The sequence below is a fragment of the Myotis davidii genome, unplaced genomic scaffold, assembly GCF_000327345.1.
Source record: "Myotis davidii unplaced genomic scaffold, ASM32734v1 scaffold674, whole genome shotgun sequence".
NCBI classification, from domain to species: domain Eukaryota; kingdom Metazoa; phylum Chordata; class Mammalia; order Chiroptera; family Vespertilionidae; genus Myotis; species Myotis davidii.
Genome location: NW_006286674.1, coordinates 494,801 through 511,196, shown reverse-complemented (window position 1 = coordinate 511,196; position 16,396 = coordinate 494,801). Strand labels below are relative to the sequence as shown.

General features: G+C 38.1%; 1 protein-coding gene and 1 pseudogene across 1 annotated transcript in view; one reads left to right on the top strand and one right to left on the bottom strand.

The window, feature by feature from the left end:
* Nucleotides 1-5,329: 5,329 nt before the first annotated feature.
* Nucleotides 5,330-13,501, bottom strand: LOC102772847 (annotated as a pseudogene).
* The window catches only part of ZNF644 (zinc finger protein 644), a 114,318-nt gene continuing 108,142 nt past the window's right edge, over nucleotides 10,221-16,396 (top strand). Inside the window, exon 1 of the mRNA XM_015560326.1 lies at nucleotides 10,221-10,639. The gene's annotated coding sequence lies outside the window, so the exon portion shown is untranslated. The remainder of the gene's footprint in view (nucleotides 10,640-16,396) is intronic.

Sequence of the window (16,396 nt, the reverse complement as noted above, 5' to 3'; positions counted from 1 at the left end):
TGTCTTCTTTGAATTTACTGGGAACTCTTACTGTGATTATGGGAAATTAATATTATTTAGGACATCCTTTGACAATTAGCTAGAAAAACAAGAGTCCTGTGAGATAACTTTCCAGGAAGAGAAAGGCAGAGGTTTTCAAGAGGGAGAGAAAGAGCATGTCAGGGCAGAAGCAGCAGCAGTGCAAACTTCTCTTGACTGGGGGAAAATGAGATTGGATTAAGGTTAGTGTTTCCATGGGATTTCCTTTACACTCTCCCTCTACCAATTTTTGTTCTCTGTGTCTACAAGCTGTAGGCTTTCCCATTTCACTTGGGATTCTGGGAAACGTGATCTTGTAAGTAACTGTGAAAAGTACAGATGTTATTTGTTCTTTGAAATTTTAGTTTGTTAGTCTAGATTGGTGCAATTGAAGTTGGTTAGAGAAATACAGATTTTAGGTATTGCCTTTTACTATGTATTTATCATTCATATCATTCATTGACGTTGAAAATACAGCTTCTAAGATTTTTTGTACAAAGTCCAGAAACGTAAAAGTTATGAGCCAAACAGGTTAATTTAAAGTAAAAAACGAATAAAGTACTAGGATGAAAGTAATTTATAGTTTACAAAGCATATTTGCCTATGTTTCATTAATTATCAAACTTTTACGCGTTTAACATTTTTTTATTGATTTCAGAGAGGAAGGAAGAGGGGGAAAGAGGGAGAAACATCGATGAGAGAGAATCAGCGATTGGCTGCCTCCTGCATGCCCCCTATTGGGGATTGAGCCTCCAACCCATTTCAAATCGGACCGTGACCTTCCAGTTCATGGGTGGATGCTCAACCATTGAGCCACACTTTCCCATCATGATTAACATTTTTATCCTTTCATGTTGTTAATCCTTTTACTCAAAAGCCTACTGCATATCTTTTTCATCAGTTTCTTAAGGGAGACGTTAAATATAACTAGTACTTTCAAAACACCATTTATTGGGGAGGAGGGATTTCTAATTGTCAAATGGCTTATGAAGGTGGATAAAAGCCTTGCCAAAGTTGGAATTAATTGCCTGTTGCTTACTATCTACTTACCAAATAACACACACACACACACCAGCACACACACACGTGTGTGCATATATACAGAAAGTCATAGCTGCATTTATAATTATGTATAAACTAGAGGCCCAATGCACGAATTTGTGCACCAGTGGGGTCCCTTGGCCTGGTCTGCAGGATTGGGCCAAAACTGGCTCCCTGACATCCTCCGAGGGTCCCAGATTGCGAGAGGGCACAGGCCAGGCCGAGGGACCCCACTGGTCCATGATCGGGGCCGGGGAAGGATGCGGGAGGTTGGCCAGCCAGGGAGGGACTGCGGGAGGGCTCCAGGCTGGACCCCAGCAGCAAGCTAACCTACTGGTCGGAGTGCCTGCCTCCTGGTGCACATCATAGCGAGCGGTTGAGTAGCCTTAGCATATTATTAGCATATTATGTTTTGATTGGTTGAACGGCCAATCAGACACTTAGCATATTAGGCTTTTATTATATAAGATAAAGAGGCAGGATGAGATAAGCTTTAAAAGTGTATGCCTTGAAGTAAAATTGGTGGGGTTAAAATCTATGTGAGCACTAGGCAAATGGTAATGGTAAATGATAATATCATGTACATCCTATATAATAAAAGTCTAATATGCTAAGTGTCTGTTTAACCGGTTGGCCGTTCAACCAATCAAAGCATGATATGCTAAGGCCACTCAACCGCTCGCTATGACGTGCACTGACCACCAGGGGGCAGATGCTCTGATGCTCCGACCAGTAGGTTAGCTTGCTTCTAGGGTCCAGCTGATTGGGACTGAGTGAGATGGGCTGGACACACCCTGGACCCTCCTGCAGTCCCTCCCCAGCTGGCTAACCTGTGTCTCTCCCTGGCCCTGATTGTGCACCAGTGGGGTCCCTTGGATGGACTGGCCTGTGCCCTCTCGCAATCTGGGACCCCTCAGGAGATGTTGGTTTCAGCTTTATCCTGCAGGCTGACACCCACTGGTGCACGAATTCGTGCACTGGGCCTCTAGTAATTTATATAAAGTACTTAGCTTTCTAGTATCTTTTAGAATAAAAATAGTTATTATTATCATTGTTTAATTATTTTTTCTACTGTAACTTGAAATTTTTTACCTGAGTGATTTGGATTTATATACCTTTGCTAATGTTTTAGACTCCTATTTACAAAGGCAAGGTTGTTAAAAAGGAAGTCAGAGGTAGGTATCACAGTGTGGCTTCTCCAGTTTTAGCTGTTCAGTACTTTAGGAACACATACCATTTTCTGACTATCAGCTGATGAGTAAATGCACTTGGAATGAGTACATTTTAGTGAAATTATTTCCCAACCAGTGTGTTGGTTTGTCTTTGTTACAACATCCTGAATTTCTTTATCCTTTAAATTGTTGACCATGAGCATGGTGGTGACCATTAGTAGAGAGACTAGGGTTGTGTAGCTATGTGTATTTGTATGTAATGTAATTCTGGATGAGAGTAAAGAGTAGCCTCAACAGTAGTTAGGTTGAGGAGAGGCATGCTACTTTTTCTTATTTTTTTAATTCTTCCCCAAGGATATTTTTTTCAATTGATTTTTAGAGAGGATGAAAGGGAAGGGGGGCGGGAGAGAGAGAGAGAAACATCGATGTGAGAGTGACACATCGACTGATTGGTTGCCTCTTGCATTCACCCTGACTGGCGCTGGGGAGCAGACCACCACCAGGTACATGCCCTTAACCCTTTGGTCCGTGGGCCAATGCTCTAACTATTCTGCTACTGGCCAGGGTAAGATATGCTATCCTTTTCATTGCTTAGTCTGAATTGGGGAATTTTCTCAGACAGCATTTCCTTTTGCATTTTTCCTCTCCATACTTTGTATATCTGGGCTAGTATGGTCTTAAACTTATTTTCCTCTTTAATTTTTTTCTACTGTCTATCTCCCCCCCACCACTGTCACAAATTTTAAGTTATAAAAATATTTGTAGTAGTAAAAGTAATTTAAAGTTCACATGATAGGTATGAATAGGAAATACTAGAAGGTTCGTATATGCTTAAAAAGTATTTTCAGCAGTTTGGAAAATGAAAGGGGGAGAGAAATTCACCCCTAATCTTATGATCATCACCATATAATCATTAGTATTAAAGGGAAGGGAGATAAGACTGACATTAATTAACCATCTGTTGAGTTCCTTTTAATAATACTGTGATGTATATATATTTCCACTTTATATGCAAGAAAACAAACTCAGACTCAGGTCACAAAGATAATAAATAATAGAGCAGCCAAGTTTAAATCTAGGCATGTCTTGATTTTACAGATGGGATCTTTATTCTGTCTTGTCATTTCTATATGTCTATACTTAAACCCAACAATCTTCAACCTTTTTCATCTCATGGCACACACAAACTGATTACTAAAACTCTGCCATACACACACACAAATTTTTTTTTTGCCTATTTGACAAAAATAATGTAATTTTGATTCATTTATATATACCAGTTGGCTATTGTTGTAATGGCTATTGTCTTTTTTTTTTTAATCTAAGGCGAAATAGGTTAGTGCCCCTAACTAAATATAGTCAGGATGTTTTAAAAATTCTTTTGGCCCACTTTTGCAGCACACCTTTTGGAAATCACTGTTTTAACCTAATTAATGCAATTTGTAAATTTCATCTCCTACTTATAAAACAACATTATAAAAGCTTTTTTTTTTTGCCTATTCTCATTTCAAGTGGTGTCTTATTGCCCACATTGTTTATTCATACCACCATATAAAGGCTCTTTGTTTTGGCTGCTAGACTTTGGTATAGAGATATTGGTTAAAATGGAAGCTGCCTTTTTTTTTGTTTTTACTAAGTGACTAGGATGAAAAATAATCTAGCTTTATCAGAACTAATATTCTGGGATTAGAAATGCTATTGCTTTAATAGCACTATCCTTTCTGGTGCAACATTTAACTCAAAATTTGATATATGTAAAATGTAGATGACATTTTCAATTTATAGCTATATGAAAACAAAACTTCTCTTATTATTTTCATGCTTTGAAATGCCTTAACCTTTCCCATAAAAAATCTTTTAAAAACGTTATTAAAATTATATAGGCACTTAAATCCTGTTTAATTACTATTAGTAATTCTTAATTTAATACACTTTAATTTGTTAAAAGAAGAAAAACTTTATTTGGTTTTTACACTCTCATTGGGTGGATGACATGCACTAAAAGATAATTTGTGGGGCATTTATAAATTGTATAGGTCAGCACTACCCAAAAGAAATACTGTATGTTACAAATATGGTTTAAAATTTTCTGTAGCCACATTAAAAAATAAAAAGAAACAGGTAAAATTAATCCTATTAATGTATTTTATTTAACCCATTATATTCAAAACATTTCAGTGTTAACATGATTGAGATATTTTACTATTTTCCCCCCTATACCAAGTATTCAGAGTCGATGTGTGTTTCTTATGACACATCTCAGTTCAAACTAGCTATATTTCAAATGCTTACTAGTCACAAATAGTGCAGATTGAAAGTTTTGTACAACTTCCATTTAATATTCACTTAATTATATATGTCACAAGGGGGGGCATCAGGATTTTAGAGATGGTTAGGTAGAGCATGGCCAAAAACAAAGGCTGGGAACTACTGATAGAAATATACCAGGTAACTTCTATTCCCATGAAAATGTAACATTTTCTGCACAGAAAAGGGTGCCTCTTGCTCCCTTCTATTAATTCCCCCTTAAAGAAGAAACACTATTCTGACCTCTATCACCATAAATAAGTTTGTCTTATTTTTGAACTTGCTTATGGCATATTTTGTTCTTTCTAAGGGTAGTGAGAATTAATCCCAATCTGCCTCTTTTCTGTCTTTGTTTGACATTGTTGTATGAATTTGGACGTAAATCAGATGATAGGTTGTTGGTACTATGACCCTTCTGTTTTTTTCTAGTGTGGTTATGTCAAGATGAGAGAGATGTTTCTTAGATTTCATGAATAGTAACCCTTTAGAGGTTAGCTTTATGACTAAAAGAATTGTTTAGAATATAGAAATTAAAATTGCTTACACAGATAACATGGTTGTCTGTCTTGCTTTTATTACAATATTCTCTAGGCCTATAGCCAAGAAGTAGGTAGAGGAGGTCTTGGATTGCCTCCTTATATAGATGCCTTTTGGAAACTTTTAAAAGTAGCTTCTAGGCATTATGTAGGTTAGCTTTTAGGCATTTCAGGTTACTTAAAAAGGTATTTGAGTATTTCTGATTGTGATTGTAGGGGTAGGAATAAAATAATACACTTATGTTTATAGGTAAGTATCCACTCTCAACCAGAAATATTTTTTTTGTTTAATAAAAAAAATTGTATCTACTTAGAAGTATTCATAATGTCAACAAAGCAGTTGCAACTTTTTTTTTGCAATTACAGAGTGATACCCAGTTAATAGAGTGACAATTATTTTGTATAAGCTGTATCAGAGACAACTGAAGATGAATAAACTACCATCCCTATAAATAACCAATTTGTGCTGTGCACCAAGAAGAACCTGCTTTAAATTTCCATGCCAATTTACGACCCCCATACTGTACCAGGGAAGGTTAGTGGCTACTGAAAATACCACCAGGACAGGGCTATCCAAAGACACATCCTGTAGTGTGTTAACTATACAAAAAGACACTGCAGTCAAATCTTCCATTTCCATTTTTTTCTTTAAAAGGAGTGAGTTCTGTAAATGCTTTATAGACAAGAAGAAATGCACTAGAACCAACTTATTCATCATCTTTTCCTCGTCATCTTTTTCCTCCTCTTTTCTTGCTTTTTTCAGCCTTGACAACTCCCTTTTTGGATACCCAGGCTTTCCTTTAGCTCAATATGCAGCAATATCCTTTTTGTATTTCTCCTTCAACTTAGGAGCCTTCTTTTCATAAGGCTGCTTGTCATCTGCAACAGTGTTATTCCACATCTTTCCCAGCTTCTTTGCAACGTCACCAGTGGGTAGGCCGGGATGCTCTCCTTTGTTTAAAGGAGACCTCTTGGGTGCATTGGGATCCTTGAATTTCTTTTTGTTTCCCTTTTAGGAGGGATATAAGTTTTCATTTCTCTCTCGTAACGGGCCTTGTTCGTCTTTGCTATGTCTTCAAATTTTCCTTTCTTAGTAGACATGGTCTTCCATCTCTCTGAGCATTTCTTATAAAACTTTGAGAAGTTGACTGAAGCATCTGGGTGCTGCTGCTTGTGTTCCTCTTAGCAAGTTTGCGCAAAGAAAGCATACGATGCTCGGCCTCTTAGGATTGCCTTTATTTTTACTCCTAATTAATTTTCCTCAGCAAGCACAGTCACCCAGTGCCCAGCCAGCTCACACTTGCCCTGGCATTGTCTCTATGGATCTCAATTTACTGCAATGGCTGTCTCAACCAGAAAGATTTTGACACTTTTATGAGTAAAGAACTAGAATGTTATCTTAAGGACAGTTGCACAAAAAACTAAAATCCATGAAGGACACTTTATAAAATGCAAACTGAAATGGAATTATCATTTTTTAAAATTTTTTTATTGATTGATTTTTAGAGAGGGAGAGGTATAGAAACATCAATTTGTTGTTCCACTTATTTTTTTAATATATATTTTTTATTGATTTCAGAGAGGAAGGGAGATAGAGAGATAGAAACATCGATGATGAGAAAGAATCATTGATGGGCTGCCTCCTGCAAGCTCCCCACTGCGGGGGATGGAACCCACAACCCCGGTATGTGCGCTTAGCCTGAATCGAACCTGGGACCCTGTAGTCCACAGGCCCATGCTCTATCCAATGAGCCAAACCGGTGAAGGCTGAAATGGGATTATTGATCATGATTGTAACTTCTAGTGCTTGAATCAGTTTTATTTTTCAAATGGAAATAATGGTTACAGCATTGTTTTTTATGAATATAGAGCAGCAGAAGTCTTATTGTATGTAGTATAACAATTGGTACTTTAGGGAGTAGGGTTTTTTTCTGTAATATGTATTATAAAAAGAGTTCTAAAAAAGTACATAATGCAAATATGAGTCTTCATTCTAGTATGCCTAGTTTGGAGGAATAGATGTTTTGTATGTTATGTAGAATGGACATGAAAATACTTTCTCATTAACACTTGAATTATGAATGCTTTTGAGGTTATGAATAAAAATATAAAGAAGTTGTTTTTTTAATTTGTAATAAGTTTTCCTAATACACTCTTGCTCCAAGAATTTTAAAAGTTGTCTTAAAGAGCCTTGGCTGGCTCAGTTGGTTAAGCGTTGTCCTGTGCACTGAATGAAGGTTATCAATACAATTTCTAGTCAGAGCACATGCCCAGGTTTTGGGCTCCATTCAAGTCAGGGTTTGTGCGGGTGGCAGTCGATGGGATGGATGTTTCTCTCTCACATCAATGTTTCTCTCTCTCCCCCTCTCCTTTCCCATCTAAAATAAACTTAAAAAATAGTTGTCTTAAGAAATAAAACTGCATCTGTCAGCTTTTCTTACATAGGTTTTGTATTTGACAAGTATAGAAGGCTAAAGCAAAATTGGTTAGATTAGCCCTAGCTGGTTTGGCTCAGTGGATAGAGCGTTGGCCTGAAGACTGAAGTGTCCCAGGTTTGATTCCGGTGAAGGGCACATGCCTGGGTTGCCAGCTCAGTACCCAGTGGGGGTCATGCAGGAGGCACCTGATTCGATTATTCTCTCTCATCACTGATGTTTCTTTTTTTCTCTCTCCTTTCCTCTCTGAAATCAATAAAAATACATATTTTTAAAAATTGGTTAGATTAGACTTTGAAAAAGTATGTTTATTATCTACAAAATATTAAGACTTTATATCCTTTTTGGATAGATTTTAAAATTAAAAATAACTAGAATGTTATTAATAGCATTAAGAGTTGACTTCTATATGTAGAAATAATACACTTAAGGGTATGTCATGTTTCTGTGTTTTGACAAAAACGAATGTTATATTTGAATTTAGTTTTTGTATTCAGAAAAAAACACCTTGTTTATCTAGTTGTATTTTCTCTAACCTCTTGTTTTAATTGAGTTAGGTATTACTCATTTACAAGGGGTAAGAATGGGAATGCTATACACAGCAAAGGATATGGTTCCTGCTCTTAAGATCTCATGATCTAAGACAACTTGAAGAGCACTTAAAATGAAACGTTTAAATTACTGAGCTGGCATAAAATAATATGAATAGTATATAGTAAGACTGAATTAATAAAGCTTTTTGGCAAAAAACTTCTAATCTATATTTTGAAGAAGTGTTCTGTTGGATTGATGGAGAGGGAAGGGATTATCAGAAAAGGGGAAAGGCATGTTGGGAATTGTGGAATGTGTAAATATTTTTCTTGCTTGAAGTAAAGTGTTTTATACGAATTTAATGAAAAATAAAGTTGATAAGATTGTGTGGCCTGAGCTGAGAATCTAAAGAAGTTTGGATTAGAAATTAGAAATGAGTTCTACTGAAGGTCATTGAACAGAAATATAAGAAGAAAAATGAGAATATTAACAGCCAGATATAACATGATTGGGGAAAAGATTGAAGTGAGAAAGGCTAGTTAGAGGTAATTATTTTGAGATTTATATTTAAAAGTAAGGATGGGTAGTTTTAAAGTAAAGAAGGTGAAATGCATGCCTCCTAAGTTTATGTAGTGCAAAGTTAAAATAAGAATGGAACAATTTTATTTTCTTCTAGTATTGAAAATAAATTTACTTGGTCATACAGTTTGCAAGTAAGTAATTAACACTAATTGAGGCTATCTGCTTTGTTCTATAAAAGAGTGATGAATTTTATTTCAAGTTTGATTTGAAAACTAAGTAAAACCCCAGAAAGTTATGTCGTAGTGGTATTTTCTGAGTTGCTAGTACTTTGGGCTTAAGAAAAAAACAAACTTGAGATGAATACTAAAAAGAGCTTCTATTGTAATTCTGTGTTTTGAGTTATAGTGGTACATTTTAGCCATGTTTTCAGAGACACTCTAATTGGTATAAGAGTTGGTGTACAAATGGGTGATAAGAAAATTAGTAATCTGGAGTATACCAAGATTTAAATTTGTTTTAAAATAGTTAATTGTTTTAACATTTAGGAATAGTTAAAAGCACATAGCTTTTATAGGAGGGAAAAATCCCTAGTATATAGTTCCCTAATAATACTCTGGGCTATAGTATTTTTTTATATTTGTTATTTAAGATACTTATTTTTAATGAATTTTCAAAAGTTTTTAAATTGTATACTATTCCTTATAATGAATATGTTTTATTAAAATAGAAAATGTAGAACAATATGAGAAAGTTAATTGAGTAATATAACTTAGAGAATGTTTTTCTGCCTTTTTTAGAGTTAATAAATACAACAGTGTTTGGGAGTTAATAGAGTTTTAGCATTCTGAGAATAGTATGTTAGGCCTTTTTAAAAAATCCTTACCTGAGAATATGTTTGTATTGATCTTATAGAGAAATATCGATGTGAGAGAGAAACTTTGCCTGCCTCCTATACGTGCCCTGACAGGGGATCAAACCCAAAACCTAGGTATGTGCCCTAATAGGGAATCAAACCCCAAAGCTCTAGGGGATGATGCTCCTTCCAACGGGGCCTGGGTGATAGTATGTTATTCTTACTATGACAAGCTTACAATTAAAATTTATTTGTTTGTTTGTTTGTTTGTTTATTTATTTATTTATTTATAGCTTTTAGAGCAGAGAGGAGAGAAACATCGATTTGTTGTTTCACTTATGCATTCATTGGTTGATTTTTTTTTTAAAAAAATACATTTTATTGACTTTTTACAGAGAGGAAGGGAGAGAGATAGAGAGTTAGAAACATCGATGAGTGAGAAACATCGATCAGCTGCCTCCTGCACATCTCCTACTGGGGATGTGCCCGCAACCCAGGTACATGCCCCTGACCGGAGTCGAACCTGAGACCTTTCAGTCCGCAGGCTTATGCTCTATCCACTGAGCCAAATCAGTTTCGGCCATTGGTTGATTCTTGTATGTGCTCTGACTGGGGATTGAACCAGCAACCTTGGAGTATCAGTATAATACTCTAACCAGCTGAGCTACTCCGTGGCCAGAGCTCATGACAAGTTTACATTTTAACCGTTCTCTCAGTTAATAGGTTTCAGTTAGTAAATAAGTTAGTGAAGTTTTTGGTAACATGGTAAAATAGATACATTTGACTCCATCTAAGTTACCTGTTGAAGCAAATCAGCTAAAGCAGAAGAATAGGTTGTCTCATACTACACTGGGAAAATAGATTTCATCCATATCTCTGAAATTTGGGGTTTCTGTATAGACAGTATGGATGAGAAGGGATGACAGCAGAACTATCTACTGTTCCCTGATTATTCTGATGAACTAGTGGTATTATAATAGGAAGCTTGCCTGAAAGCCCTGCCTTGAACCTCTTTCTTAAATAGTTTCCTGTTTATACCTATTTGTGCTACGTACTTCTTGGAAATAGATAGATCCCACCTGTGTATGCTGCCTTGGTCTCTGCAATCTGAAAAGCAATGAAAAATCACTTCATGCCTGAGGAGGGGGAGCACTGAAAGGGATGGAGACTAGGAAACCAAGTTGACTTCCATATACGTTGATCCTGCTGGAACAGCTCACACAGGTGGAGAAGATAGAGATAACTTTCAGTGGCTTTGGGGTATCCAATATTCTTGTGCTATGTGAGTGAATATTTTAATGGTGGCAGTTCCATTAACAGTAATGCAAATGGTATTCTAAGTAGATGTCCTTCAGTGGGGTATTGCTTGCCCAACCTACTCTTGGTGCATCCATCTTATTTTCCAAGCCCTCTTCACCAATTTTCCTGTCAAGTTTGACTACCTTATAGTTTTTTTCTTAATTTAACTGTAATTGATTTTCTCCGTCCCCTGTTCAAATTGGATTAAAAATCTTACTGTGTGGTTTTATGAGTTTTATCTAGGTCAGAATGACACAAACATTGAAAATATGGGAATGGCAAAAATAATACTAAAACTTGCAAGTTTCATTGACATCAAGCAAAGGATAAAACCTTTCTAGGGCAAAACTTTTGAGTGGAAAACATTTTTTAAATAAAATACTAGGACTGCTAAACAGTATCAGGCTTAAACTTTTGTGTGATAAACTCAAACAAATAGCGTTAAAACTTATGAAGTTGTTTCTTTAGAGAAATTGGTAAAACCAGTTTTTTTTAGGAGACTTTAATTCACCTTTCAGAATTTAATAAATTAAGTAAACAAAAATTAAGGCTATAAAGATTTGAATAGTAGTATACTTTATTTAATAGATGTATGTCAAACTTTGTTTCCAATAGAGAATACACATTCTTCTCAAATTCCTGTGAATTCTTTTGAAATTGTCTTGGGCTTCAATGAGAATTTGAAATTTTAAATAAGAATAATTGAATAGGTCAGTATTTTTTTACTGTAGTATAGTAAAACTAGATGTTAAAGCCACAATGAGCCTGCCTGCATTGTTGGGGTGTGTGCGGGAGGCAACCGATCATGTTTTTTCCTCACATCAATGTTTTCTTTTTCTCTTTCCCCCTCTACCCCCCCCCCTCAAAAATCAATAAACATGCCCTTTGGTGAGGATTGAAAAAAACAAAAACCTCTGTGTCTTACTAGAATTTGAACTTAAATTTCATACTATTTAGAAATGTGTAACAATGAGGACATGACACATCAAAATTGATAGATGAATGAAAATTCATTTAAACATGGTAGATTAAATAACCATTTACTTTTTTTTGCTATCAAATCTACTAGAATTGATTTTTTTCTTTTTTAAAAAAATAGGCATAGCCGGAGCCGGTTTGGCTCAGTGGATAGAGCGTCGGCTTGCGGACTGAGGGGTCCCAGGGTCGATTCCGGTCAGGGGCATGTACCTGGGTTGCGGGCACATCCCCAGTAGGGAGTGTGCAGGAGGCAGCTGATCAATGTTTCTCTCTCATCGATGTTTCTAGCTCTCTATCCCTTTCCCTTCCTCTCTGTAAAAAATCAATAAAAAATATTTAAAAAAAAATAGGCATAGATGTCAAGGGCAAAGAAAACTGGAAAGTTGATCACAACTAAAATTTTAGGAGCTAGAAAGCAACAAGTGGTAAATAACTTGGTATATGTGAGTAAACTGAATTTGTGCTAGAATTGGTGCTCTGTAGTCCTGGGATGCTTCAGTATTGGTGGCTGCAGGTACCTTGAAAGAATTGTCTAAAAGTCTATAATAACAAGTAAGTAACATATTACCAGGAAAGGGTCTCTTCAGGTTTCTTCTCTGATACAAAGGGATGATCTCTGTTCTTGTCACTGGGCACAGCTGAATTAAGGGTGCCATACTGACAGATAATTGAATAGAAATCTTCATGTTGAAATGGGAATCACCCCCAGCCTCTTCCTTTCTAGTTCTGAGAACACTGGGTGTCAGGCTTCTAATTCCAGAAGATTAGATTGGAAGATTCATCCTGTTAGAGCAAACCTATGATCAGGGAGAAAAAGACCAAGAGATGATAACATGGCCCAGACTCGTCATCCAACAGTGACACCTATAAACACAGAAGTTCCTGCAACTTTTTTGTTTCATTTTAAAGTATGAGATTAAGGATCATTAAACATTTTAGGATAATCTCTATGTGAAAGAGAAGAAGGAAATAGAAACAATTCAGGAAGAAAACTTTATTAAAAAATTACTGATCAATAATAAAAACATAAAAAGTTATTGATATATTTGGAAGGGGATAATTATATCTTCGAAACAAGAAAAACCAATCCTCAGAAAACAAAGAGCTCTTAGACATTTAGAACATGAAATAACAGAATTGGAAATACAGAATATGAAGGAAATTAAGAATAATGGAACCAGAGAACCAAGATGGCGGCATGGGTAAACGCCTGTACTTGCTGCCTCCCACAACCACATCAAAATTACAACTAAAAGACAGAACAACTATCACCCAGAACCATGGGAAAGCTGGCTGAGTGGAAGTATTACGAGAGAGGTGAAGAAGAAAGCGCACTGAGACTGGTAGAAGGTGCAGAGGTGTGGGACAGGCTGGTCTGGGACCTGGGTGTGCCGATTTTTTAATCGGGAGGGTGATTGCCTCTGTGGATGCTGCTCTGAGGAGTGAGGAGTCCCAGCCCCACACCAGACCCCCACCCCCAGTTTCCAGAACTGGGGAAAAAAGTCCCTACAGGTAGTAAGAACTATGGACTGTAAAAACCAATGCGCATTGGGGCTGAGTGACACACAGGCTGCTGGAGACAGCTGCTGCTCTTAAAAGGCCAGCACTGAACTGAATTTACAAGCTCCTGCTTGCTCTGAGCTCCAGTGCTGGGCGAGGCTCTGGGAGACCCAGACACATACAGGGAGAAACTGGACTGTCAGGCATTGGGGCAGGAACTCAGGGCGGCTTTCTTCCAGACAGAGGTGCTCGCCGCAGTCATTGTTCTCTTGCCTGGACCTCCTTGGTGCGGGACTGACTGGAAGCCATTTCTGTTTGCTCCGCCCAAACAGTGATTCCCTGAGACCTTGCCCTACCCAATTTACAACCCCACCCAAGCTGTGCAACATCTTTTGCATATGAATGGTCTGTCCTTTCTCAGGCGAAAACTCCGTCAAACAAGCTGCAGCTGGGTCGGAACTGCAAACCTATAAATAAAAGGCCCCCAAAACTGCCACTGGCCCCAGCACTAGCCTACCTTCTTCACAGCCAGGCCTTGTCTGGGCACTTCCAAACCCGATACAAAGAGGGGGAATCTGCAGATCTCTCTGTAGCTCCTGCTGGGTGGCCTCAGGCAGTGGCTCACTTTGCACCTCCCTGGAGACCCAAGAGCCAGTGTACCAGTGGTCAGTATGAACTGCTTGGCACCACCCAGACCTGGGGTGGAGGGAGAGGGCTTCTTGCCAATGGCAGAAGCAGCGGAGTCCCATTTTTTATGCATATACACATGTAGACGTGTGTGTGTGATATTACTGATTTCAGAGAGAGGAATGGAGAGGGAGAAAGGTAGAAACATCAATGATGAGAGGGAATCATCAATCGACTGCCATCTGCACGCCCCACACTGGGGATCGAGCCTGCAGCCAAGGCACGTACCCCTGACCAGAATTGAACCCGGGACCCTTCTGTCTGCAGGCTGACACTCTATCCACTGAGCCAAACTGGCCAGGGCACAAGGCCACTCTTACACCTCAAAGGAGACTTAGCAGCTACCCAATACATAGAAATGAACACAGGGAAGCAGCCAAAGTGTGGAGACAAACATGTGACAAATGAAAGGAATGGAAGAAAGCAAATTACTCAATATAGAGTTCAAAACAACAGTTACAAGGTTACTCAAGAATCTTTTAGAAATCTCTGAGGAACTTAGTGAGACTTTCAAGGATCTTAGTAAAAATTAAAAAAATTAAAGTAAAATTAAAAAAAAAAATGGAAAAGGACCAGACCAGTCAGAAATTAAGCATACACTGACTGAAATAAAGAATAATAAACAGTGATTCAACAGTAAATTTGAGGATCCCAAGAATCAAATCAATGATTTGAAATACAAGGAAGCAAAAAACACCCAACCAGAAGAGCAAAAAGAAAAAAGAGTAAAAAAAATATGAAGATGCCCTGACCGGTTTGGCTCAGTGGGTGGAGTGTTGGCCTGCGGACTGAAAGGTTCCAGGTTCGATTCCAGTCAAGGGCATGGACCTTGGTTGTGGGCACATCCCCAGGAGGTGGTGTGCAGGAGGCAGCTGATAGATGTTTCTCTCTCATCGATGTTTCAAACTCTTTATCCCTCTCTCTTCCTTCTGTAAAAAATAAAATATATATTTAGAAAAAAATGAAGATAGTGTAAGGAGCCTTTGGGACAACTTCAAGCATACCAACATCTGAATTATGGGGGTGCCAGAAGAAGAGAGAGAGCAAGATACTGAAAACCTATTTGAAGAAAAAATGACAGAAAACTTCCCCTACCTGTTGAAAGAAATAGACTTACAAGACCAGGAAATACAGAGAACTCCAAACGAGGAATCCAAAGAGGACCACACCAAGACACATAATTAAAATGCCAAGGGCAAAAGACAGAATTTTAAAAGCAGCAAGAGAAAAACATTTACCTACAAGGGAGTGCCCATACAACTGTCAGCTGATTTCTCAAAAGAAACTATGCAAGCCAGAGGGAGTGGCAAGAAGTATTCAAAGTGGTGAATAGCAAGCACCTACAACTAAGAATACTATACCCAGCAAAGCTATCATTTAGAATTGAAGGTCAGATAACGAGCCTCACAGACAAGAAAAGACTAGAGTTCATCACTACCAAACCACTCTTATATGAAATGCTGAAGGGTATTCTTTAAGAAGAGGAAGAAGAAGAAAAAGGTAAAGAGAAAAAATATGAACAACAAAGTGACAACAAATACATACCATAAAGTGAATAAAAAATCTGATGAACAGAATAAACTGGTGAATGGAATAGAATCAGGGGCATGGAAATGGAACAGACTGACAATTTTCAGAGGGAAGGGGTTGGAGGGATGTGAGAAGAGATTAGACAGAGGTCTTATATGCATGTATGCATTACCTGTGGACATAGACAATAGGGTGTCAAAGGCCTGGGATGGGGTGGGAACCTGGTGGAGGGGAGCTATGGGAGGAAAATAGAGGAACATCTGTAATAACCTCAACAATGAAGATGAAAAAAAAAAAAATAAGGATGTCACGTTAAAAAAAAATAATGGAACAAGCCTGGCCAGGTGTGGCACAGGTGTTTAACATCAATCCAGAAACCAGAAGGTCACTGAATCCCAGATATCATGGTAAATTTCAGACACCAGAAATAAAGGGGAAAATCCTAAAAGCTTTTGGGTATAGAACATATAAAAGAGATTAGGGCCCTGCCTGGTTTTGCTTAGTGGATAGAGCCTTGGCCTGCAGACTGAAGGGTCCTGGGTTCGATTCCAGTTAAGGGCACATACCTGAGTTGCGGGCTCAGTCCTCATTAGGGGGTGTGCAGGAGGCAGCCAATCAGTGATTCCTTCTCTGAAATCAATACACACACACACACATACATATAAGAAGCCAGTTGCACGAAGATTCGCACAGTGGGCCTTCCTTCCCCTGGCTGCTGGCACCGGTTTGCTTCCGGCACCTGGGACCCCTTTGGTCCATCTGGCTGGGCTCCAGCTGGAGCTGGCCCTGCGGCCGTGAGGCTTTCACTGCTCCGCCGGCCCGGGGGCCATCAGGCTTTGCTCCACCGCTTGGAGCCTACGTATGCAAATTAACAGCCATCTTTGTTAGGTTAATTTGCATACTCTTCTGATTGGCTGGTTAGAATAGCAAAGGTACAGTCAATTTACATGTTTGTCTATTATTAGGTAAGATAAAGTTTCCTATTAT